We start from the raw sequence: 24,278 nt of genomic DNA, 5'->3' as shown, positions 1-24,278 counted from the left end.
CTAACGTCAGTCTAAACTTTAACGTCTGGTTTCCCAAACTAACAGAATGAGTAGAATCATGGGACGTTCACAAATTGCAGACAGATTATTTCCAGTTTATTATTCCAAATCAGCAGGGAAAAATGTGAGCATTTCATATTCCAGGTTCAATCTTGGAATATGCACTGCACATTCGCCATTGGTTTAAACTTCAACGTCTGGTTTCCCAAATTTTCAGAATTAGTAGAAATATGGAACGTTCTCAAAGTGAACTTCAATCTACTCGCCTTTGGTTCTTCGGGATAAGTTCATCAAAATGGTAAGCCAGACTGTTAAATAACACCATGTTTCATCAGATCAGTGCCTAACCAATTGTCATTTATTCTGTGATTTGGAATAATAAACGAGAAATAAAGAACTTTTAACACGAAATTCAAAAATTAAAACTGAACCCAGAGTCACTTTTTTATTTGCTGTGTTGAATAAAACAAATTTCATTATTTTATAAGCTGAACATCTCAGAGGAACAGTACAAAATAAAAATCAGTCCAACTACTCGCAAATTGCATTTCAGAACGACACTGACCTCGTGTCAGTTCTACACGAGCTTTTTTTTTTTTTTTCTCGACAGGGGGATTATGGGTTGTTTATATCTGCACTCTGCCAAAAGATGGAGCCATTCTATCGACTTCCAAAGGAAGCAATATTTGAACAGTCAATGCATTAAAGCAAACAAGTTGTGGTCTTCAAGCTAAATTTAAATACGAGGGAAGCAAGGCGCTACCTTGCCGGCGTGGGGTAGTTCCTTAGCTGTACCTTGAAAGTTCAACACCCCAAAACGGGGCATTGAAATTTCAAGAAACGCGAGTGTCGTGGTCTGTCCTCGTGTATGTACTTCGGTCGATTTTGGGTCTGTGAGGGGAAACCGGAGTACCCGGGGAAAACCTCACTCCACGGCCTGAGATCGACAACTCAGTACCGAGTGAAAGAAGGCAGGAAATCTTCCTAAATACCTTCTACCGGGTTCGAACCCAGATCCTTCCACTCGGCAAACAAGCACGCTACAACTGTGCTACCGTGGACCACGAGAATATCTCGTCGTAGTTAGCTTATATGTTTACAATTCGTTACGTTCTCATAGTAACCACAGAACTGGATCTGCGTGCATTAAAATACCTTTCGAACTATTACTGTACAATGATGTTTTCAATCTTTTTTTTTTTTTAACAAGAAATTCGTCAAACGCCAAATCTATTATAAACTATTGCACTTAACCTAGCGTACCTTAGCTGTACCTTGAAAGGTTAAGCGTATTGTAGTTAATCTGGAAGGTTAAGTGCAATACGCTTTTTGAAAACGTGTGCAAAAGTTGTTTCATAGCTCTCTCGAACGTTATAATTGGATGATTGATGGTAACCAAAACAAAACAAAAACATTTCGAACAGCAGAGCGAGTTGGTTAACAGAAATTCAAATGAAAACTGCTTCGGTTTCGAATCCAAAGAATACTTTCCGTGGACAAGGTCGGTTCTGGGCAAATTAAATCGAATTCTGTTCTTCTCCTAATAAAAGCTGCTCACGAGGATAAAGATTGTCGGTTCCAAAAGAATTTTATTTCACAAAATCAACAAAAAAACTTTAAGGAATATATTTTGTTTTGCTGCACATCAAAATGAACTAAAAAATACCGATTTTTTTTTTGTCAAAATAACATTTTAAAAAATAGGGTTGATGTTTGTGGATTCTGAATCGTACTTTTTAATTTCTGTTCCTTCAAATTTTCTCTCGCCTGCGTCGGTTTGATAAATCCTGGTCTGCTTCTGCCGATCAATGCGTCTATTCTTATGGAAATCAAAGGCAGGCGTTAAAAGTGAGTTCTACTCCAGAGTGCCCCGCAGTGCGAAATAACCCCCTCCCCACCGCTACAGGATGCGATTACCCATTAAAGAGATTACATCGAACGTAATTTATTTCCGAAGATAAAATTCAATGTCGAGGAGGAAACTTTGTGCAGAATTTCGTGTACGTGAATTTAGGCGCTTAAAAATTACCACTCTTCTAATATTTTGGTGAATGGAACTCATCCTTCATATTAATGTCTCCTGCAAGCAGCGACACACCTTCCTGAATAGGGAGGGAAGGTTTAACTAATACGAGTGGGTGCATGCCTAAGGCGCAAACTCCTGGTGGCGCCGGCTAAAGATAAAAAAACACATAAAGGCAAGGATGGCCTCGGTTTTCTTTTCGATTACAGTGCCACCCTCGCTCCCCCCTAAAAAAAAACACTAGTTGAGTCACCCTTTGAATAGGTCAATTGAATATGTAAACACTGGGTAATCCACTCCCTCAATGACGTTCAACAAAGGTTGCCTTCGCAGTCCCGTCAGTCACCTCGACTGAATCTCAATTTACCCCCGCCCTTCGACCTGCCAGTTCAGCTTTAAAGAAAAGAAAAAAAAGGTGCGCCGTATTTAACAAAGCAATTAGTTGTTAATTAGTTCTTGGGTTTGTTTCAGTGAGTACCTTCTGGGCGAACAAAGGCAATAAATTACGTTATCGTGGCTGGCGACACCAACGCAGATTGCGGAAGTGGAACCACTGTGACGGCAAAGTATTGTGCGAAGAAGAAAAAACTTTACTCCATCACCAGGTGCAATGGCGCTCACTATATTGCCGTTTCGTCCTTCTGCGCAAATTCCTCTTTCATTATTTCCTCACAATCACCGAGACTTACAATTAACTATCCTCTCTCTCTCTTTCTCTCTCTCTCTCTCTCTCTCTCTCTCAGAAAATTGTCTTACCTTACTGCTTACGTAGATGTCGATCTTTTACGACTCTTGCTGCGGGCTACAAAGAACAGGTTGTTACGTGCTGAGCGAAACAACGGGCGATGGACTCCTTTCTCTCTCTCTGTCTCTCTCTCTCTCTCCACTGAGACTGCTCAGCGTTTACTGAAAAACAGAGAAAACAATAACAGTCAAGCGTATTTGTAAAATGACAAAGATTTCTAATTACTTCGCGTCTTTTATTCAAAGTAACATCTCAAATTGCTATTCTTACAAGAAGTCAATTCCTTTTTTTTTTTCCTTTTATTCTTTCTTTCTCCGCGCATATTTTAATCTAACAAATGATAAAATGCACCGCGGCATCTTTTTTTTCGCGTATTCCTGAATTTCCGAGAGGATGCCAGTTAATTAACTGGTTACAATTAAAAGAGAACGTCGCCGATTCCCTGACACCGGAAGCAGAGAAGTACTAACAGCGCTGCCACCATTCGGTGGACGTAGAAAGAACTAACCTTCGGTACAGTGAATGGCATCGGGAGAGAGAGATGGAATTGTGTTAACTGCAAAATGAGAAGCTTCGCGTGCATGGCCACAGATAGTTCATCTACAAGAGCGATTGCTGATTTATTGTCGGATTGGTTTACTTTCATGAGCTATTAAGAATGGCAACCGATGAATAGAGGGAGATGAACGACAACCACCTGCGTGCACTCTGGAGGCACATCCACCTGTACCTATGGAACACCTGGAATCAACTCACTGCACGATTTGAATGACAAGTCAGCGTGGAGTTCCAAAAAAGGGAAGGAAAACGATTCCTGAAATCGGTTCATTTGTTTATTCAGCTGCATTGTGTTTGAGATCTGAATGTTAATTTTTCCTCCTGTTTTACGAGATGGAAATTCGGGCTTTCTTGGTGAGGAAATCATTAACTCCACCTGCCTGAAACCGTCTAACTCGGTACTGGGTAAAAAAAAATCCTCAATGACGTTCTTCCTGTCAACGACAGATGTCCCAGGATTTCGTCTTATAACACGACGGAAAAGTAACTGTAAGGAATTGCCGAAAGGGACAGACGTACCGTGACGAAGATTTTATTGTCATTTTACTCAGAGTTAAAAAAAAAAAAAAAACAGTAAATAGAAAAAACGCGTGTAGCGTGCGTGAGCCCGCTGCTTACTCTATGGAGTTTGATCAACTAAAATGTGAAAACATCTGTGGTGGCACCTACTATATTTTCGAACTGAAAGAAAACCAAACGGTAACGAAAATGCGAGACGGAAATGCCGTTATTTCATAAATGACGTCACTTCTTAAATGACGCTAATGCAATCACCAACGTTGATTCGGTGGAGTAAGTTTTGCTTCAGTTCGAATTTGTAGTAGGTGCTGCCAAAGATGTTTTCACATCTTTGTTGATCAAACTCGAGTGAGAAGATTTTTATTAATACCGAGACGAGCATGGCTGATACTGGGATGTAGACGCATCCCCCGGTGCCATCAGTGAGATCAAAGTCGATTTTTTGGTTAATTAAAATTAATATTACGCGGGGGGATCAGCCAAAAAAAAAAAAGATGGGATAAACGAGGGGAGAGAAAAAGTTGATTCTGTGATTTTGGAGTTGGACAATGAATGGATGTTGACTGCTCTGGAAGAGAGCGATGGAATTACAAATGCCAGTTCGGGAGAATATTGTCCATAGACGTATCTATAGAAAAGGAATGTAGCAGAAACTGAACGTCTCTGAGAGGGAGAGTAGAGAGACTTAGTAAAAGACTACCGTCTTTTGAACGGAGTCTGGAAACTTGAGAGGTTTTGGGGGACACCACCCCAGATGTAGGAACAATATCCCACGGTAGGGCAGACCTGAGATTTGTACAGAATAAGTAGCTGTTTAGAAGAAAATTAACGCCAAGAGTGAAACAGAAAACCAGATTTGAGTCATCAATATTTTTAAAACCATTAAAATGTTGCGCACCGAAAATATCAACATTTTTTAAATTTAATTTTTAAAAAACAAGCTCTTGTTAATAATTCTTTTTTGAACATTTCTTTTTTCTTCGATGAAATCTTTATCGTTAACACTGGACTTATATTCAGTCCTAACGCGGCTCTGTAGCTCTACTGAGGACATTTTGAGGACGACAATCGGCTCGGCAGTCCAATGTCATACCATCTTATATTTCACATATTGTGCATATGTTGAGGTCTTCACGGTGTCTACTTACCCACCGATGAGACCCCAGCAACAGACGAAACTGTAATAAGAGACCGGTCAGGAGAAAAACTGAGATTGTAAGATTTTTGGCTTTGGTCTTTTCTGTTTTCCGCGTTTTCTCTATCTCTCTGTCTTCAACTGTCTATCAGAAGCCCTTTTTATGATATTTCAAGACTTTTTTTTATCCCGAAATTAAAATCGTGGTATGAGTAATGACATGCACTTTAAACAACATACTTCTTCACTGGAGCAGTGTTTTTTTTTTTATTTAGAGTAATGCATTACTGAGGCAACTCGTAGTGAAGGTCTTCACGGTGAATTTAATCGATGCATTTAATAGCAAAACTCAATTCGCTCATTATTGTACAAAATAAGACTCTGCCCTAAATTTACTTGCAAATTTCCATCCGAATGCGCTGCACAAGCACAATTTATATTCTATCATCGTAAATCGGAAGTATTTTAAAGAACTTTGCAAGTAAAATTATGTAACCAATGAAATTCAACGATATAAAAGAATCAGTAATATAAACTACCGAAAGGTTTATTTGAAGAAAATTCTATTCACACTATGCGATCTTTACAGTTTTTTTTTTATTATGGAGGACAGATCTGAAAGGTAAATATTGTAATTATAAAACCTTAAGCTGCACTGCGGAACAAAGTAAATAATAAGATCCAGTTTAAAAAAAAGTTTGCTGGAGTACTTCTGAAAAGGCTGCTGAATTTGTAAACTGGTGTTCGAGCTGTGCCAATGACAGCGAGAAAAATTAATAAAATATTTCAGATAATTTTGAACGAGTTTCTAAGATCGAATAAATAAGCCACCAAAGCAATGAGGCAAGAATATATGTGAAGGGAATTTGTCGCCTACCAATGTACACCTATATTTTAAATTTGGTAGGACAAATAAAGATTTATTTAATTAGAATAATAATAAGTTTCAAAGTTGTTTTTTTTTCTCAAATAATAAAAGCATCAATCTATGGGAACACTCATTCCTAATGATAAACAGACGGTTGGTGCATCGAGCTACTGACATCATCTGCCTTTGGTTTCTGGTCTTTTCCTCCAGATGTGTGTCTTTCATTATCTTTTGGTGTCACGGCAAGGTGCTTTTAGCCATCCCTCAGTGCGGATGCTAACACTGGGAACTTGCAGTAGCTTCCCCCTCCCTTCCCTCCACCGCGCCCGCCTTGCTACCAGACCCTAGGCTTACTGTCCCGCCTTCATGGCCTTTGGAGACGGGGTTGTAATGACTGAGAGGAGAAAGTCCATGCACGCTCATTATAGAACTACTTTGATACATCTGTCCGCGCAAACTTCGCCATAAACACGTTAAAAACAGACATTTTGTTTTCTTCACAGGGAATAAAAGAAACGATAATCCCAATCCAGACAGATTAAGCATCTGTATTAATAACTGTCTCAAATATATTAATACAATGAGTTAAAGGAATTAAATTTTGATTTATTGTTTAAATTAGTGGATCGAGGAAGCCTGTACTTATTTTTATAGTCAACTGATTTTAAGTTTATTTACAATTCTTAAAATAAGCAAACTTAATTCTCCACTTTTACAATGAACAAGGCAAGACAGGACCTTACTTCCTTAATTATAGATATCGATGGATGGAATATTTACTCTAATAGATCATTTCCGTTTGTAGGAAGAGGTAAAAGGATGGAGAATGCCACCTGTCCAGCATTATTTGAGCCAACTTACTTAGGAATGGGTCAGAAACCTACTTATTAGTGCGAGTCTTCAAAAACAGCCAATGCAAGAACTTTCTGATGTATGTCCTTCTCGTTCCAGCACAAAACAGCCCCAGAGTCTCAAGGAGTTGAGCATTCTTGTCGCTCATCAGCGTTACGTTTTCTTAATTAAAAACTAAATTAACTGAAATGAGAAGCCTGGCCTTCTGCTGTGACGTTTATATTTAATTAAAAAGTAATTACTTCTTCGCCAACGATGCTATGGAAAAAAACTTCGGAAAAGCTGTGTCGACAAGATGTCGTCTTAAACACCGAACGCCCTTAGATTTGCCACCATTGTGGAATGTCTTATTCAACAAGCCCGAGTGAAGGATTATTCTTACCTACTGTAACTCTCCACTTTACTTAATAAGTAACTAGTTTGCTGGGGTCAGAGGGTTATCGTTACGAGGCATTTCCTTCTCTCCTGACCTCCCTTCATTACTGAAGGCGAAAATATCTCCGAAATTTATCAGCAGGGTTACTAACAGGTTTAGCGGTGTTCCGTGCAACTTGGTACGTGTGTTTTCTTCGGAGAAACGTGAATCGAGGTTGCTTAAAGCCTTGCCTTTCTGTTCGAATCAACTTTTGCATCCCAAACCTCATCCCAGTCTTCGAGTCCAGAGCTCGGAACAGTTTCTCTGTGAAAATCCAGCTCAAATTCGATTGCTTATACGCCGTTCTGCCCTTGGTCTTTTCGTAGTAATTCAGAGGATTACCGGAGGATTCGTGGGATTAAGTTGACGTCTGCTTAGATTAGAGCCAATGCCTGACATTTTGCCAGTTACCCGTAAACAGTAAACCCGTATTATGGCTTAAATTACCAGTCTGAAAAGGCCTTTAGAATGCATATTTTTAAGGACTCTTCGTTTGAAGTTTGCGGGAAACAAAACCCACAATTTAAAGACTATTGCATCTCCAATATGCTTTCTCACCACATTTTACAAGTGCGCTATCAAAGCATTTTTAAAATACAATAATGATCTGAAAGATTAACTCTGCTGGGAAGACGGGGATGAAAAGGATCTGGTCTTGTTCTAAATCAAATTTCAACGCGTAAAAAACTTGATATGAAAGTATCACCAGAATTGCCCGAAGGCCCTTGACGGAGGGAAACTGTCATTAGAAGTGGGAGTGGAAGGCGAGCCTGTTCCGCTACAACAAAAGGGCCCATCGTTTATGTGGAGCCCTCTTTTGTGTGCGCATTTTCTCCTCTGGGCAACCCCAAGTATTGGCAAGATTTGATAAGCTCGTACGAACGAACTCACCGCTGAACTTTCAAATAAGATATACACGTCGCCTACAAAAGCGCCACCCTCCTGCGAATGCGCATTAGTGAAGAAAGAGCTTCGTTTCAAATCTGAGGGTATAATTGGACGTTAGAAATTAATGATGGCCCATAATGTTTCCCTCAAACTTTTACATTATTGCTCACACACACACACATTTGGCACATTCAGCGAGTTTCAGCTGCTGATGTAGTGCGTTTTGATCATAGTTTTGCTTATTATCGCGATATTTCTTATTATGATCGACTACTATATATTTTTTAATAAAGTGCCCGACAAAACAATCGTTTTACACAAAGCAACAAAATGAAAAAACAAGCATGATAAGATAAGATTTCTGAAGTGCAATTGTCGGCAAGATGAAGACCATTCTAAACTACTAACAACATATAAGACAATAGGCATCGTCAGGGAAAGAAAGAGATCTCTCCCGGATTTTAGTACGTCCCAACCCCTTACGAAAATGTCTGATGACGTTCATCCAAAGGGCTACTGGCTAAAGTAGCAAAAATTACAATAATTACACCGCCTCTAGAACAAGGCTTTGACGTTCAAAATCTCGCGGAGGAAGGCAACATATTAATAATTTACGAGCTTGCTTGTTGTAAACGGCGGGTCAGGGGTCGATTTCCATAAATTTATTTATTGATTTCAGCTCGGTGCCAAGTCAGTTGGTTCCAGGAAGTGATCTTGAAGAGTTAGAATAAATAGGCTAATAAAAGAGACATTACTCGTGACCTTATTTCGTTTTATTTAACGTTTATGTCAACGACATTACGGAAAGCATCTCCTTGAATGTTTCGCACATGAACTTTACAACGAAGGTAATGAAAATGTTTTTCCAAGATGGCATTGAACAAACTTGTGACACTGATTCTCCCTGAATCGTCTAGAACAGTCGTATACGTTCACTGTTGCGAATGGTACAAAAGGAAGAATAAAAAGCATTTACGCCCTCGCAAAAAGAAGTGGCAGAAGAAAACTGTATTTTTAATAAACGTCCATAATTCTCTACCAAAGAGATCCACTCTCAAATACTAACTGTTTCGGCTCAAAATGGTCTCATCTTTCACGAGCGACTAACCAAGGCTATGATTCTATTGTACCTTTTAAAGACATACATTACTTCCAATTTTTAGAATTGTAGCAATCACCCAATGTCGGCGCCCACGATTGCTACAAATTTCAGATTCATTTCCATGTCTCATTACTTTTGAAATGCTGAGAAAAATGCATCTGCACGATTCTGTATGAACAAATTTTGCTAATAGACCAGATCACATACATTATGCATTAATGTGGATGGTCTCGTGTTTTAATTGACTAACTCCGAAAATTTTACGCAGTTAGAATTCTAACAATACCATAAAACTTAAATAAACAAATTCCTTCAAAAAAAATAAATCCTAACTAAACGACTTTGTGTTTTTAGTTCAATAAGCAATATTTAGTGGAAATCCAAGTATTACATTTTGGGTTCTCTTTGATTCCCCCACCCCAAAAGTTCAATACCTTATGTCATTTTTAGAGCACCTGGAAAAATCTCTGCAGCATCTTTCATTCTTGTGAATCAGATTAAATCCCATATTTTCGTCCAAAGTACATAACACTAAAAATTAAAAGCATTAAAGCATTTTGGGACATCAGATTAGACCTCTGCAAAATGCTTGTGACTCTGAGGCTGTTTTGTGCTGGAACGAGGACATACTTTCTTCACAGCAGTATTATGTGCGGCCGAAATTTGGACAGTAGTTTCGCCAAGAAATTTTAGGAGACTGGAATCCTTAGGTACTCAAGTGGACAAATGCATGGTCACGCTTGCCGTACAGACAGCATTCCGCAAATACAAATTTAAAAAAGTAAAACTTTTTCGGAATCTATACTCTTCGATGCTTCATTACCTAAACGTATGGGAAACTGTTGGCGAATTTTGAAGATTACATAGGATCCCTTATTCTCCAGAATCATGTTTATTTCGACCCATTATCAATAGATAACAGTGTAATGACCTTAGGGCACGAAATGTCACATCATAGTTTTTATTGGTAGGGAATACAATGAACAATGACTGTTCTTTCATTGGTGGACATGAGATGATGTCCTGATGATGATAGTTCAGTCTCCTGATGATACACATATTGAATCGCGTCTTTCATGGCGAAATACCGTTAATAATTATACATGTATTATAATAACTTATTATTATAGCCTGTGATGTATGTAATTTTTTTATAATATATAACCGATTTGTAAGATTCGTATGGCTTTTGTGTTTTGAGAATCAACGTTGATTTTTTTCCTCGAATTCATGTGGTCACATGACAGTGACAAGATCGAATCTTGACGCCCTTTCCTCAATTTTCTCGTTTTCTGAGAACGATTGAGATATTTCAGACACCGACACCAACTTAACTCGGGGGTGGTCTGTCAATGAACTGCCCCAAAGCAGAAAACGGGGAATATCCACGAGAAAGGGTCGTTTTTCCACCAGCGTAAGTAATGGGAGGATGCGGATGACTTAAGGTCTCAAGTAATCGCCGTGTACCAGGTACATTACATGCAACATAAAGAAAAACGTGGAATTTTTATTTCCAACTCGAGGACTTGTCCAAATAACAACGCCATTGAAAAGAAAGCTTATGAAACGGGATAAAAGGAACTGTCTATCTGCAGTAAAATCCTGCGAATTTGTTATTTATCGAGCAAGTAATGTTTCCTTTAAAATCGAGGAAAGAGACGAAATAAACCCCATTATGCAACCCAACTGGCACTAAGAGTAATAGAACAATCTCAGTCGTATAAAGAATAACGTCTGTATAAAGAATTTCCCTATAGTTAAAGTATGTTAGGATTCGCAATCCTTTTATATTTGTCTACGCTTTCTTTGGCTGCGGTGATCAATCTTGTGATGATGGAACGGAAGCTACTTTGACGCTTCGTCTAGACTTATTACCGCTACACTCTACAAATCATGTTTGTTCGCTTTCAAAGAGGATTCTTCTCTTTTTTTCGTATTTTCGAAGTTGTACGTAATCCTGTTGGAGCTCGGCGAGCAAATATGTTTTCTTGTTTTCGGTCAATGAATACATATCTGGGGTGGGGTGGGGTATTTCTCACCATTACTCGCTTAATCCATCAGAAGCGGAATGAAATTGTCGTTTTGTGAAAGGAATGACGCGAGGAGAGAGATAGTGGGGTCGCGAGGGGGTGAATCGAGAAGAAAAGCCCCGTTTATTCGTTAATCAACTGTAATTCATATAAAACGGCTTTCGGTAACTTACACGAACCAATGATTGGTCTTTAAAGCAATTTGACAGGATTACGACTTATGGACTTAATTCTGGAAGTTTGCTGAGGGGAGAAAAGTAGACGATAACAGGGCATTATGAAGTTGTTAGCTGGTGAAAACTCCCGACTTAAAAGTAACATTCCATCTGTCAGGAAGAGTGGGCGAAGAACTACACATTGCAGCGTCCTGTCAATGAAACCAGTGGGGACCTCTAGTGGCAAGAATAACTTTAATGTAGAAAATGTACATCTCATAATGGCTGGGCATAATCTAAGCTACTCATATAGTAACAGTCAAGTTACTTAAATTTGATTATTTAATTTCTGTATTTTAGTTGCACATATATATTTATTTTTGTACCGCAATTTTATAATAAAGTCCCCATTTCTAGAGTTTGTCGGTAGCAGCAACTTAATTTTATTAATATGTTTATCACTGATGCACAGGGCTTTTTTCCAATATCAGTCTACAAGTAAACTGGCGCGAGCTTAATGTTATTCAAGGCCAAAGAGACCTGTTGGTTACAGTACTCGGATTCTTACTTCCAACCTAGTAGAACCAAAAAGTCGTTTCAGCTTCCTAAGGTAGGATAAAATGGACACGATGCCCCATCTTTTTCCCCTTGATTAGTTCCCCTTGATTAATGGCGAATTGGCTCATTTTGCAACTGAACACAATTCGTAAAATCTAACTAACTTTTCGCATAACGTTTTAAACGTAAAAAGCGTGTGTAGAAATGAAATTTTTTAAACAATGGCGGTTTAATCGTATAGAAGTCTAGCTGCTGAACACAGAATCACTTGGCCTTGGCAAATCTGCCCCACAAATTATTATTATTTATTCATTTATTATTTTTTTTGACAAGCAAAAATTTTAACGTATTTTAAATTAATATATCTTTGTATATAAACTAATACTAATCTATATTATATTAAATGTAGTAGATGATTAATTAATATAATTTTATTGGATTAATTTATTTGAATTTTATTCTTTATTTTATTTATTTATTTTTTGGATTAATTCGATGATCAAATTTACTTTAAAAAGAAACCTGATATCATTCTTCTCGATTCTTTCTTTTAAGGCATCCAAAACTAACCATCAAGAATAATATCGAGGATCTGAGTACAATGGTATCTGTCCCAGGATTTTTACAGAGGATGGGGCCAAAGCAGCATTTCGGGAATTATTAACTTAATCATCGTATAGTAAAATAAATCCACATTATTTTGACCGGATAGGATGGCTATAGGATATAGCCACTCTAGCCCCTACCTGAGACCGGCTGAGTACAGCACAATCTCGAGCAGGAATTAGTAAAATGTCGCCAAATATTTTCCCTAAAGACTGAAAATGATTATTTGATAAACGAAGTCGGATTTTTAATGCGTAGGTTACAGTCAGATTTACGAGTGAAAATAAAATAAAAAAGAAAAGTCATTATACTAACCAAAGAACGAAATTTATAGACAGATATTAGGAGAAAAGGAAAAACAATTGCACACTACAATTCAGTGGTTTTTACTTCCTGTTGGTAATTTTAACGATGTCAACAATAAACTGAAATTTCAAGAAGGAATGCCTCCAGGGGCTGTGATTCACCAGAATAAAGACTCGGCATAAAATCCATGTGGAAAAGCTCTTTTAATTCTTGATGCCCGTACATCGAACTGTCGGCAGGATCCATTTTACGAACATGCGAGGCATTCCTGCTCATTTTACCCTATATTATCTAGAGGATTTTAAATGCTCTATGGGCATCATAAATGAGTTTGAACTGCAATATATGGAGTTGAAAATCACATTATAACCTGTTTTCTATCCTATAACACTGCAAAATACTTTCAGTCTCTGGATCACACATTTTTAGGCCTCTAAGGGGAAATTTTAAATCAGGCTAGCAATGAGAGGTTTGTGACTACCAACGGATGAAAAATTACCAGGCAGTTTGGATATTTATTGGGAAAAGCTTGGACAGAGCTGCTATTAATCTGCTTTCAAAACTAGAGGAAATACTTCCACACGTGCCTGCCCCGTCCAGACTAACTACATCCCGGCCGTGGCATTTGCAGAAAGTAGACGAGGACACTAAACCGAAATGATCATCCTCAGAAGTAAAATTTCCAACAAATTCTGAGCAACATAATACACCACAAAATTTTTAACGAAAATTTCACTTCTACCTAAACTGACACCAAACAAGAAAGGAAAGGAAGAAAACAAGTTCTACTGGATGTATCCGCAAATCAGCAAACTATATTACTAGTAAGAATAAAAAGACACACAAAGTTGAAGCTAAAAAATAATAACAATCATAAATAAATGAGTCAAAAGTATTGATCCATCCTTACAGAATCTATACCAAACAAAACATGCACACACACCAGGGGCGGACTTTGGCCTAGGCAACTGCCTAGGGCTCGTAAAACGATTTTATTACACATTTTTATAAGCAGAGGACTCTTTTTAGCTTTAAACGTAATAGAAGACCTGTGTTTTTATATTTAGTAATAGAAGACCCTTTTTAACCCATTCAACTGTGTCCTCCATTACAATTTCTGAAAGGTCCCGAGGGATTTGCTGAATCATATTTTACTAGCATTCTTTCTACTCCAGTCACATTTTGATCACTAAAAATCTTCACATATTAAATTTAATGGCATTAACGGGTTTGTTGACACACATAATGGCATCAACGGGTTTATATACGAACGGTTTCCTCCACCTGTTTAATGATCGTTGACAGAATGAGGTACTGTTCTAAATACACGTACGTTAATTAATGCGGTGTGTTAAAACCATATCCAGGAAAATATAATTTTCCAAGAAAAAAAAGAGTTTTAGTGTGCGATTGATAATTCATTATAAATTACAAAATATTTCAAACGAATTATAGATTTCAGGGCTCGACACCAATAGGATACAACTGGGGCGTGGGCAATTATAATAATTTATGAACTTAATGAAAATATTCTTTCAATATTTACACTATGTGCCGGAATGGACAAACAAAAAGTCAGATAATATTTCACTGAGGTCTGCTCTTGAAATACAGTGTAAGATGTAAAATCTTACAAATATAATATTTTGTGGAGGAGGGAGATTAATTTAAAGTAAAACTTATAATATGGCAATATGGGGGAGCGAACCTTACAAGCCGAAGGGATTAAATTAGACAACGTCTATACAAGGGGAGCGGTAGGCTGAAAAGCTATTAGCAACCTGGGTAAACTCGACTCCCAACTCACACAGGCAAGCCAGAACAATAGAAACGAGTAGCAACTGCTATTAGTAGAAGGTGTCAACTCTGGTAAACAATGGCGCGGTGGACCATGTGTTGTCGGGACATTTCTTTAATCGGTGACACCTGAAGAGGAGACAAGGTGGTAAAAACGGAAAAAATGCTGGGAATTAATAAACAAATAAATAAATTTTCTGTTTATACTCCGGGACGAACGAACGGTCAGAAGAGTTCACAAGATAGACAGAATACAAGAAACAGCACCGTATTCAGTAGTCAAGGGCTTGAACCCCGGTCACTCAAGGCTCGTGTACTTATGCACCCGCGTGCCTGACCACTAGGCTACGGCGGCCTCAACTTAGATTTAAGTCTGTCTGGCTGGCAGTGATGGCAAGTTTTATAGATCGTGGGAAATTAGTCTGCTAAAGTATAACTATAAGCGGCTGACTTCAAAGGTACAGACAGCCTGAGAAATTTTACAAACTTCTTAAAATAAGAAGTTAGATCGAGCAATAAGGAATCAGCTTGAGAAAATAAAACGGGCAAATAAGAAGAGGGTGGAAGTTGATAAAATGAGTAAGATTGGTTAAACTAAAAACTAGGGCGGATATGACATATGTAGGCGGTATAGAAATTGAGATGAACAAAAAGTAAGTACTTGGGAAAAAGAAACAGATCCCCGAGTTGAGTTATGTGGGTGTTTATGGAAATGAGTTAGGAGGGAGACAAAGTTGAGATTCTTGTCGGTGCTTGGGAAAATGAGATAGTGGACAGAACCAAAGTTGAGACCTTGTGGATGTTTAGGAAAATGGGTTAGTGGGAGTCTAAGTTGAGTTTTTGTTGGTGCTAGGGAAAATGAAATAGTCAGCGGACACAGCAGTCGAGATTTTCGTCGATATAAGTAAAAATGAGTTAGTAACATGGACAGTTGAGGGTTCTGTTGTGGTAGGAAATATGTGTCAGTTAACAGTTGAGGGTTTGGTCGTGGTGAGAAAAGAGCAGGGTAGCGCTCTGGGAAGTTTTCTTCTTAAAAAAGTTCTTAATAGGCGGAGAGGAAAAACGAGGGTAGCACCCTATGAATTTTTCCTTGTGATAAGTTTTAATAAAGTGGAGTGGGGAAGGAGTTAGTGTGAGATGCCCTTTGAGTTTTCCTTGTGATAGGTTTTACTAAGGTGGAGAGAAAGAGAGCGAAATCCGCAGAATCAGTAGCTCGAGAGAAAGGAGCGAAAATGTGAAATTAGTAGCTCGATGAGAAGGAAGGAAGCAGCGAATGGATGGTATCCCGAATAAGGTGGAGAAAGAACGCCAGTCCCATGCAGCCAAGAGTTCCAAAAAAAAAAAAAATTATCTGTAGCAAATTCAGGTGGAAGCAGATGAAGGAGATCCTCAGTGAGCCAAAAATGGAAGTTTGAAACCGCCCCGGAAAGCAAAGGAAAGAAAAAAGATAATAGTAAGTACTGTAAGTTAACAAGGACTGTGAGTGAAACAGTATAGTGATTAATTAATGAAAAACAGAGATAGCACTAGAAGGAATTGATAGATAAATTATCTCTTAAGTAAATTATATATATACTAACAGAGTTTAATTAATTCAAAAAGGTTATTGCCAAATGCAAGAGAAACGAAAGACAAGTAATAGATTAAATTGTTGTTCAAATGATTATAATGTGTTAGAAGGATAGTAAATTTTATATGAGAAGTTTGATTATGTTTTAAGGATAGATAATTGAATATAGTGAGAATCTTTGAATGTTCTAAGGATAGATAATTGAATATAGTGTTTGTATTAATGAAGAATTGTTGGTCCAACTGAAAGACTAATAACAAATAGAGACTTTAGGAAAGTTATGATTGGTCTTCAGTGTATTGTAACAGAATGGTGAGAACACAGAGTATAATGATGAAAACAGCATATTGATTGTTAATATAAGAATAATATGTGCAAAGTATCCTTGATTTAACTTTGTATGCATATTACATGTTTTTTTATTCAATTGTATATTATGTTGTATATATATATATATGTAAATAAACTTTGTTGTTTATTAATCTGAGTTTGTTATTCCTGAACACTCAGCCTTTCCGAAGGGAATTATACACAATTGAGAAGTTCCCACGAATCTGGGAATCTCCTAGGAAGTAAAGTCAGATGAGTAAGTGGGGGAAATAAGAATAAAGTGGACAAGCACATAATAGGGAACAAAACGAAATAAGAATAAATAAAAAGGAACTATATAAATAATAAAATAGTCCCTTAAAACATAATCAAACTTCTCATATAATCACCCTACTCTCACACCAGGCAGAAAAGGCCTGAGTTCGAGTCCTGTCAATGACGCGAGGAATTTGTATGGGCTTTTTCACAATGTGGCCGAGTTATTCGATCTCAGGCGAGGGTTGCATGATTTTTGATCCTAGAAAACTGATCGAAGAAGAGACTCAATTACAGACATGATACATTTACACCTCATAGCCTAGGTTGATCCAGCATTTAACACACACCTAACCTAATGGTTGAAATAAAAACTTCGAAAAAACCGCAGACTGTAAAAGGATTTCTTAAGCCATCATTATTCTTCTCTTTCAACTCCTCTAAAATGGAATTTTTAAGCAAAAGAAATGACTGAATGATGATTTCATCAATTTCAAATTCCATATCGGTAATATTTTTACACATATTTGGTGCATCTGAAACGGATGCACTTTTATAGAAGCATCCTTTCCACAAATTTGAATTTATTAAAGGATTCAGCCCATTTTTCAAAGTATTCACGAGTCGTTTTATTCATATCAAATATTTCATCTTTAAATGAAATCATTTCTTCACCCTGAATTCGTAATAACTTAAAATTTTGCAAGCGTCACTTGAATAAACAAATTGTTCCTCGATGCGTCATTTAAGTATTTCGATCGACTGATGCATGAAACTAATGACCTTCTTTATGCAATTTTCGGAATATTCAGTTTTTAGTAATTGCTTATTGAATATGCCAGCCACACTGGAAGTACACTTCATTTAACGGCGATACAAAATTTTACAATAAATATTCTTCCGCAAGAAAAAATGCCGCCAATACTTCGACAGATCACTTAGTATAAACACACCACTCATGTGTCCTGGGGGGTAGCACAGTTGGTAGAATCGCCGTCCTTTCCACATCGGGTGGAAAAAAACAGAGTTCGAATCCCGTCGATGAGGGGAGGAATTTTTATGAGTCTTTCACAACGTGGCTGAGTTGGTCGGTCTCAGACGAGAGTGACATGGTTTTTGCTGCCGGAAACTCGGGTTTTTCGTCCAGAAAAAAAAGAAAATAGACCTCAGAACACACCCAATTTACAGACAATAAATAGGAGCAAACATGGCCTTGGTTACTGATGCTTCTAAAACGCAGTAACAACAACGTTTTTGAATGAATCAAAAACCCGTTATACGTCACTTCTTCTAAAGAACAAAATCCTTCCTTTATTTCCTTTATTTTCTTCCTTCCAAAATTCTTCCTTTAACAAAATTCGAAAAAACTTTCGGAACACTGTACGAAACATTGAACACCGGAACTTCTGGTCACCCTAATTTAATCTAATCAAACAAAGTTGGCAAAAATATTTTAATAGAACCAGTATCAAGAAAAACCACTTACTTGTAAAAGCATCAAATGACCAAACTATTTCGAATGTATGATCAGTTGGGCGTATGTTGCAATAGGACTCTGAACCCTGGTTCCACTATTAGTCGATTGGCTAGAGATTGGTCAGTAGGATTAAATATTAAATACTGATTGGTTGGAATTAAGTAGGACTGGGTAGAGACTCCATGTTTCGGGATTAGGCTCTAGATTGCCTTTCTACTACACTCCCCTTCCTCGAGGCAAAGTGGCCAGAAACTACTAAATAATACCATACACCAACTACCAAGGCGGAGTTAAAATAATGTTCTGGAACCGCTGTATATGTCTAGCTTGCCAAATTCTATTCTTTGGAACCCCTTCACGTTATGACTTAGTTTTATCTGAAGCTTTATTTACAAGTACAATACGTGGTGGTAACATTCTTCAAATGAATATCCTGCCTCTTGTACAATCCGAAGCATTCGGGAGGCATCTTATACCACCAAAGGCCTGGTTTCGTTGAAGAGTAGCGAGAAAGCAACTTACTCCTCGCCGTACATCTAGTGTTGTTCAAAAGCAGCAGTCTCTCAGTGCCTCCTTCATCTTGTGAAACACATGAAAGTCCCAAATTTTTTTTATCTGTATCACATCATCCCGTGTGATCTTTATTCAAGAGTACTGATCTTGCTTCTTAAACGTAGCACGCGCTTACACTTCTCCGTTCCAACGAAATTGCTTTTCCATTCACGTATACTTTCTACAAAACTGCTGTCACTGTACAACTGCCCTGCCTCCTTCTATATGTTGCCACACGATCCCAGCACGTGTACACGGCTGCTCTTCCACTACTTTTTGAATAACGCTCCTATTACTTCGAGGGCTTTCACTTCTGATCTGTTTTTATTCCTTCAGAAATGGAAAACCCAACCTGATAAACTGCTTCACACAGAAGCAAAGATGGTTATCATCGGAGAAAATGCTGAGTCGACTTTCTCAATTGCAAAATTTTCTTTGCAATCAAGGTCATTGGAATTCCTTAATTATATAACCGAATAAAGTAGCTAAGCTATCGAGATTAGCTTATTTAGCAGAAAATTTACAAGATCTAAATGGCCAATCATTAACTGAGTCAAACAAAATTAATTCACTTATTAAAAAAAATTAAAACTCGTCTCTACTAATGTAGCAAATGGAGAAAATTAAATCTCGTGCAACCTTAAGATTATTACTAATGAAAAATGGTTATTTAAAATTAACTGGGCAACCAGAAAAGTTTCTCTTTTCATTAACAAAAATATTGTTTAATTTTATTAACAAAAATATTAACAAAAGGGGAACGTAAACTTATTTTCGATAACTGAGAGTTTTAATAAATCATATTTCAGACGTGATATGGTTCTGAGGACATCGCGTAAACGCTGAATCATGTTTAAAGTAATCGATAATACGTTACATTCTACTGGAAATATTTTAATAAATAATGATAACACCACAGTTTCGTCAGAGGAGGGAGAGAGAGAAAGATAAACACATACACTACATCCTGTATTGTAAATACTGTATATCTACTTGTACTGATTACAGTCACAGTTTGTTATTCAGTTTATTTGAAGTAGTGCAATGCCCAGGAAACTCGTTCTGAAACGATCGTATAACCCTCCCCCTCTTACAATGGCAGAACACTCATTGCGAATTATGTAAGTCTCCTTGTTTATAAAAGTCAACCATTTCTTAAGATAGTACTTCCGTGCAGTATAATATTGGTTTCGCCCCTTGTCACTCCTGTGGAGAGGTCTGGGCTCGAGTGTCGTCAATGGGTGGAGGAATTACTAAAGTGCTCTTCAATCGAGCCTGTAGTTAGCCGATCTCAGACTAGGGGAGTGGGGTTTTTTGCCGTGAATTATTTCGGCAGAAATCGCTGAGTTCCCTAAAACCCAAGATTTCTTTCATGAACTTTCACGTCATGGTAGACTAAAAATTGAAACCTAAAGTAAATCCTCGTGGAAATATTGGGGTCTGTTCTCTGGTCAGTTTGTTTATTTTGTTGGAGGAAAACCCCGATTTTTTTTTCTGGAGGGGCGGAATCTTGCTATCCACTCCTGAGAGCGAATAATTCAGCCACGGAATGAAAAAAATAAATAATAATAATAATAATAAAGTCCATAAAAGTTCCTCGCGTCATTGAACGGATTCAATCCCGGATATTCCACCAGATTTAAGGAGAACGGTGTTTATAACCATCTGCAACCCGCGAGGACGATTGAAAGGAAATAGGGGTAAAAAAATAATTTTCTAAATTTTAAATTCCTTTCGGACGATCTATCTTTTTTAAACAGGCAGTGTTGATAAAGCCAAAGATACAAAAGATGTTCTGAAATTGAATCCCAGCCATCGCTCTGACAATGGAACTCATTTAAAAGTTTTGTAAACTGATTATATTTATTTTGTTAATATTTTAATATTTTAATATTTTAAAATTTTTAATATTTATTACCCTAAAGTAATATAGATTAAGTAATTACTTAATTTCATTACTTAATCTATATTACTTTAGGGTAAATACTACTTCGCAATGGTATATGACACCAGTATTAAGCATAGCATGAATCTATGACCGCATTAATCAGTCTAGACACGAGGTTTGATGCATTCCCGCTGCCTTCTCCGAAATTTGGGTTTTTCATCCAACAAAGCGAGTAATTCAACCATAGAATAATAACAGTTTACATAATAACGCATTGACTCCTGATAGCCTTAGATGCTCTGGCGCAAAAAGATCTGTATTCTGTGTTTATCTAATCGTGTGTAATATGGTTACAGTAATTCAAATCTTAATGACAAATGAATCATCATGGTACTCAAGTCAACAATTCTGCCATTCTGAAATGGCGTCTTTTCATGTTTTGCATATTTTCCAATTGGTATATTTCTAAAGGGAAATTTTCTAATTTCCCTTTTCATCTCGTGGCAGTTCCAGTCTTAAATAAAACAGCGGAAATACACAAATCTGACCGGTCAGAAACTTATAAATGGAATTGATTTGGTAACTTCAGTTAATTAATTAAATTACTCCGCTTCTAAACAATGGCCACAGAACTGGGATGATCAAACATTCTAATCACAAAACTGACGAAACGATCTATCAATCGAGGGTTCGAAAAATCGTTTGGCCAATTTCAAACTTAAGAGTGCGAGAGTAGCAATCTGAAGATCGTAGAACAGGAGAAACAGTTGAGGCCACCAGAAGACAGAGTTGGCACAACAGTCATCTCCTTTATCACCAATAAGAACTGCAGCATCGTGTACAGTGACGATCATGAATTTACATCTCGCGACCTCTTTTCACCCGCCTGCATGAAAACGATTACTCGTACACTCCACGAAGAAAGGCTAAGCAGGAAAAGGGCAAATTGTGCGAGGAAATAATTTAACTTAACTTATGCCTGACGTAGCCGAGTGGTCATGAGAGAGAGTGCAATAGCAAATGCTGTCTGAGCGGACCGTGGTTCAAGCCGTGACTGCTAAATACGATTAACGATTGTATTCATGATTTATTGTAAATTCTTCTAACCCTGGTGGTCCTGCCGAAGTATAAACAAGACCTTCAAACCAGTTCTGCTTGTATCGCATCATTCAATATCTAGGATTACACGATCTTCAGAAATTTCGAGAATCTACAGCCAAAATAAATACAATGGACAGACGTTAGAGATTTTCCCATTATTATTACAGTATCTGGTTAAGAAAACTCCATTTAGAATTAAGTTTAAAAAAAAAGAAAGAAAGAAAGCGGTCGGGAGAGGGATTCTACAGCAGATTGTGTGGTAGTGACCCCGAGTCCTTTAATTCGATCTTGTCCGATAGGCACTAACATGGCACTTTCCCCTCACAACCCGGTAATAAGATTTCCCGTTTGATCAACATTTGGTAACCTGTCTCAGGAGCTGCAAAAGGGACCGAAACAAATCACTTTTAATCATAGCAAGTGCGAACTTTTGTTACCACGAGTGGAGTTCCGAAGCAGGAGATCTTTTTAGGGTTTAAAAATAGAGCAGGGAGGGAAAGTTTCAGAACGACCGCTCAAAGTCAAAGTGCACCTGATCAATATCTCCTGTATTGCACAATGAATTTGAGTCTGATAAAAAAAGAGAGAGAGAGACAAGAGGTAGACTCACTTATCCAGTACAACTATTGATTATGTTATACCATCACATGACTATAACGCTACAAAGTTTCACTGAATGCAACGATTTTTTTCTTGAAGCTTCGAAATCAAAGAGATTATTTCAAAATTCTTAAAACTCAAGAAATGGTTGAAAGGATTTGTCCTGACGATCACACTAACAGAATATTTGTACTGTATTGATTCGACAAACATTTTAAAAGGAATTTGCTATAGGAGTGAATAACTGTATTAATAAAAAAAGAATGCTGAAAACTAAAAACTAACCTCACAATTAATGTACTGTATATCTGCATTTTGGCATAAGTATTTTGACAAAACACATTATTCGCAGTGTGATATACGTTTGCTAATAGAGATACGAGCTAATGAGAAGCCAGTAAGCTTAAAAATAGCTGTCCTGGCGACGTCTCAGATTTTTAAATGTATAGCGGATTCACCTATTCAGGTGGTGGTATACAATTTAAAAAGACAAAACGCTATTTGTCTCTAAGTTGGACACAAGCCAGAATACTGGGCATTCAGCCTTCAATGGGAGCAGAATCTCTCTATGGTCGAAATCAAACGCAGGCAAGCGCACGTATTCTGATTTTATTTCGCTTTGTAAAGGAAATAAGATCCATATATATCAATATTTATGTCCACTGATATCTCTACTTAAAATGGTATATATTTAAATGTAACAAAAGCAATTCTACTTTTTGTTCATTTCCATTTTAACTACATCGTCAAAGTCATCCGTTATTTCACTCTTTGCTTATGTAAATGCAATGCCTGTCTCGAAACGTTGTTACGTTCGTATTTTCTTAATTAAAACAAATTAAAAAGGCAATAGTCTGTCTGCGTAGGAGGGTCCAGACAACATAAGGACCAGCTCTGCAGCAATTAAATACAACACTTTCAAGGGCATACCTGACAGGTGTGTGGTTGAAAAGCAGTTTCAAAAGAGACATCACGAAGAGGTCAAAACTCAAAAGACCGCTCTAAATGCGCCTTCACATCACGTGCATGGTAATTATTAGCGAGTAAAGACTGGCGGTAACAAAAATGCCGAAATATATACGGGGTTAAAAATAAAAGCGAGTGTAAGTGGTGAGATCAGCTACCATTGCTGGTAAGTTGGTTTATTACTTTTGTTCGTTCTGCTAACCAGACTTACCGGCCGTACAGTGTCCCTGTAGTTAAATGACCTACGACTTGACGGCCTTGACATTTTCTACCTCCTTGCTGTATATCGGCATGCGACCATGGCCACGGTGCGATAACTCTGCCATTTAAGTTATCTGCTGTTTCGTGTCACTGACTACGAGGAATAAACCCATTCGTTGAACTGCCACGGAGGAAGGAGCAACATGTAAATTAATATGACGTGTCATTTTCTCACCAGGAGGAACACAATAAGGGATCGGCCCGTGTCTTTATTTGCCGTGTTGGTGTCTTGAAGAAGACCCGGCAGTGATGCTGCAAAGATTTTTTAGTTTTTGAAGGGGAAACTTGTAAATTTGTAAGAGAAAGAGAGATGGTACCAATTTTATTCGGTGTTGTAAGAAAATCCACGTTATACTTTATGCTGTTTTTCATAGAAAATGGTTAAAATTGGGTTGGGTTCATTCTACATCCTGCTGTACCAATTAACGTTGTTTGAAGAATAGGATTGCAAAGAGCACGTTCTAAATCGGGTATGGCTAATGCATGACCTGCTGAGGAAAACTATGTTAAGCCTTTGCTTATTATCTCACAATAAAGGTTTAACCCTCTGTGGTTCATCAACTAGCATCTTGTTTTGTTTTTCTGTTGCCTCTCTGAATTTGGGAGCTCTGTCACTTCCGCCCATGTAATCTTCGTCTTCAACAATCTCTAAAATATCCATAATTGAGAGTACCTATAAATGTGAGCAGCTTTCCAAAATGGAATACAGAGAGTCTCGATA

At 37.6% G+C, this 24,278-nt stretch overlaps 1 protein-coding gene across 3 annotated transcripts in view; it reads right to left on the bottom strand.

Moving 5' to 3' along the window:
* LOC150074890 (uncharacterized) overlaps positions 1-24,278 on the bottom strand; it is a 618,385-nt gene that overhangs the window by 529,287 nt on the left and 64,820 nt on the right. For 2 of the 3 annotated variants that reach the window (XM_090389408.1, XM_090389412.1), the window contains exon 2: positions 2,780-2,929. The exons of the other annotated variant lie outside the window; for it this stretch is intronic. The gene's annotated coding sequence lies outside the window, so the exon portion shown is untranslated. The remainder of the gene's footprint in view (positions 1-2,779; positions 2,930-24,278) is intronic. 3 annotated transcript variants of the gene reach the window in all.

The sequence above is a fragment of the Mastigoproctus giganteus genome, unplaced genomic scaffold (genome assembly GCF_048544385.1).
Source record: "Mastigoproctus giganteus isolate SK-2022 unplaced genomic scaffold, ASM4854438v1 scaffold_16, whole genome shotgun sequence".
NCBI classification, from domain to species: Eukaryota; Metazoa; Arthropoda; class Arachnida; order Uropygi; family Thelyphonidae; genus Mastigoproctus; species Mastigoproctus giganteus.
This window is presented reverse-complemented; position numbering and strand designations above follow the sequence as displayed.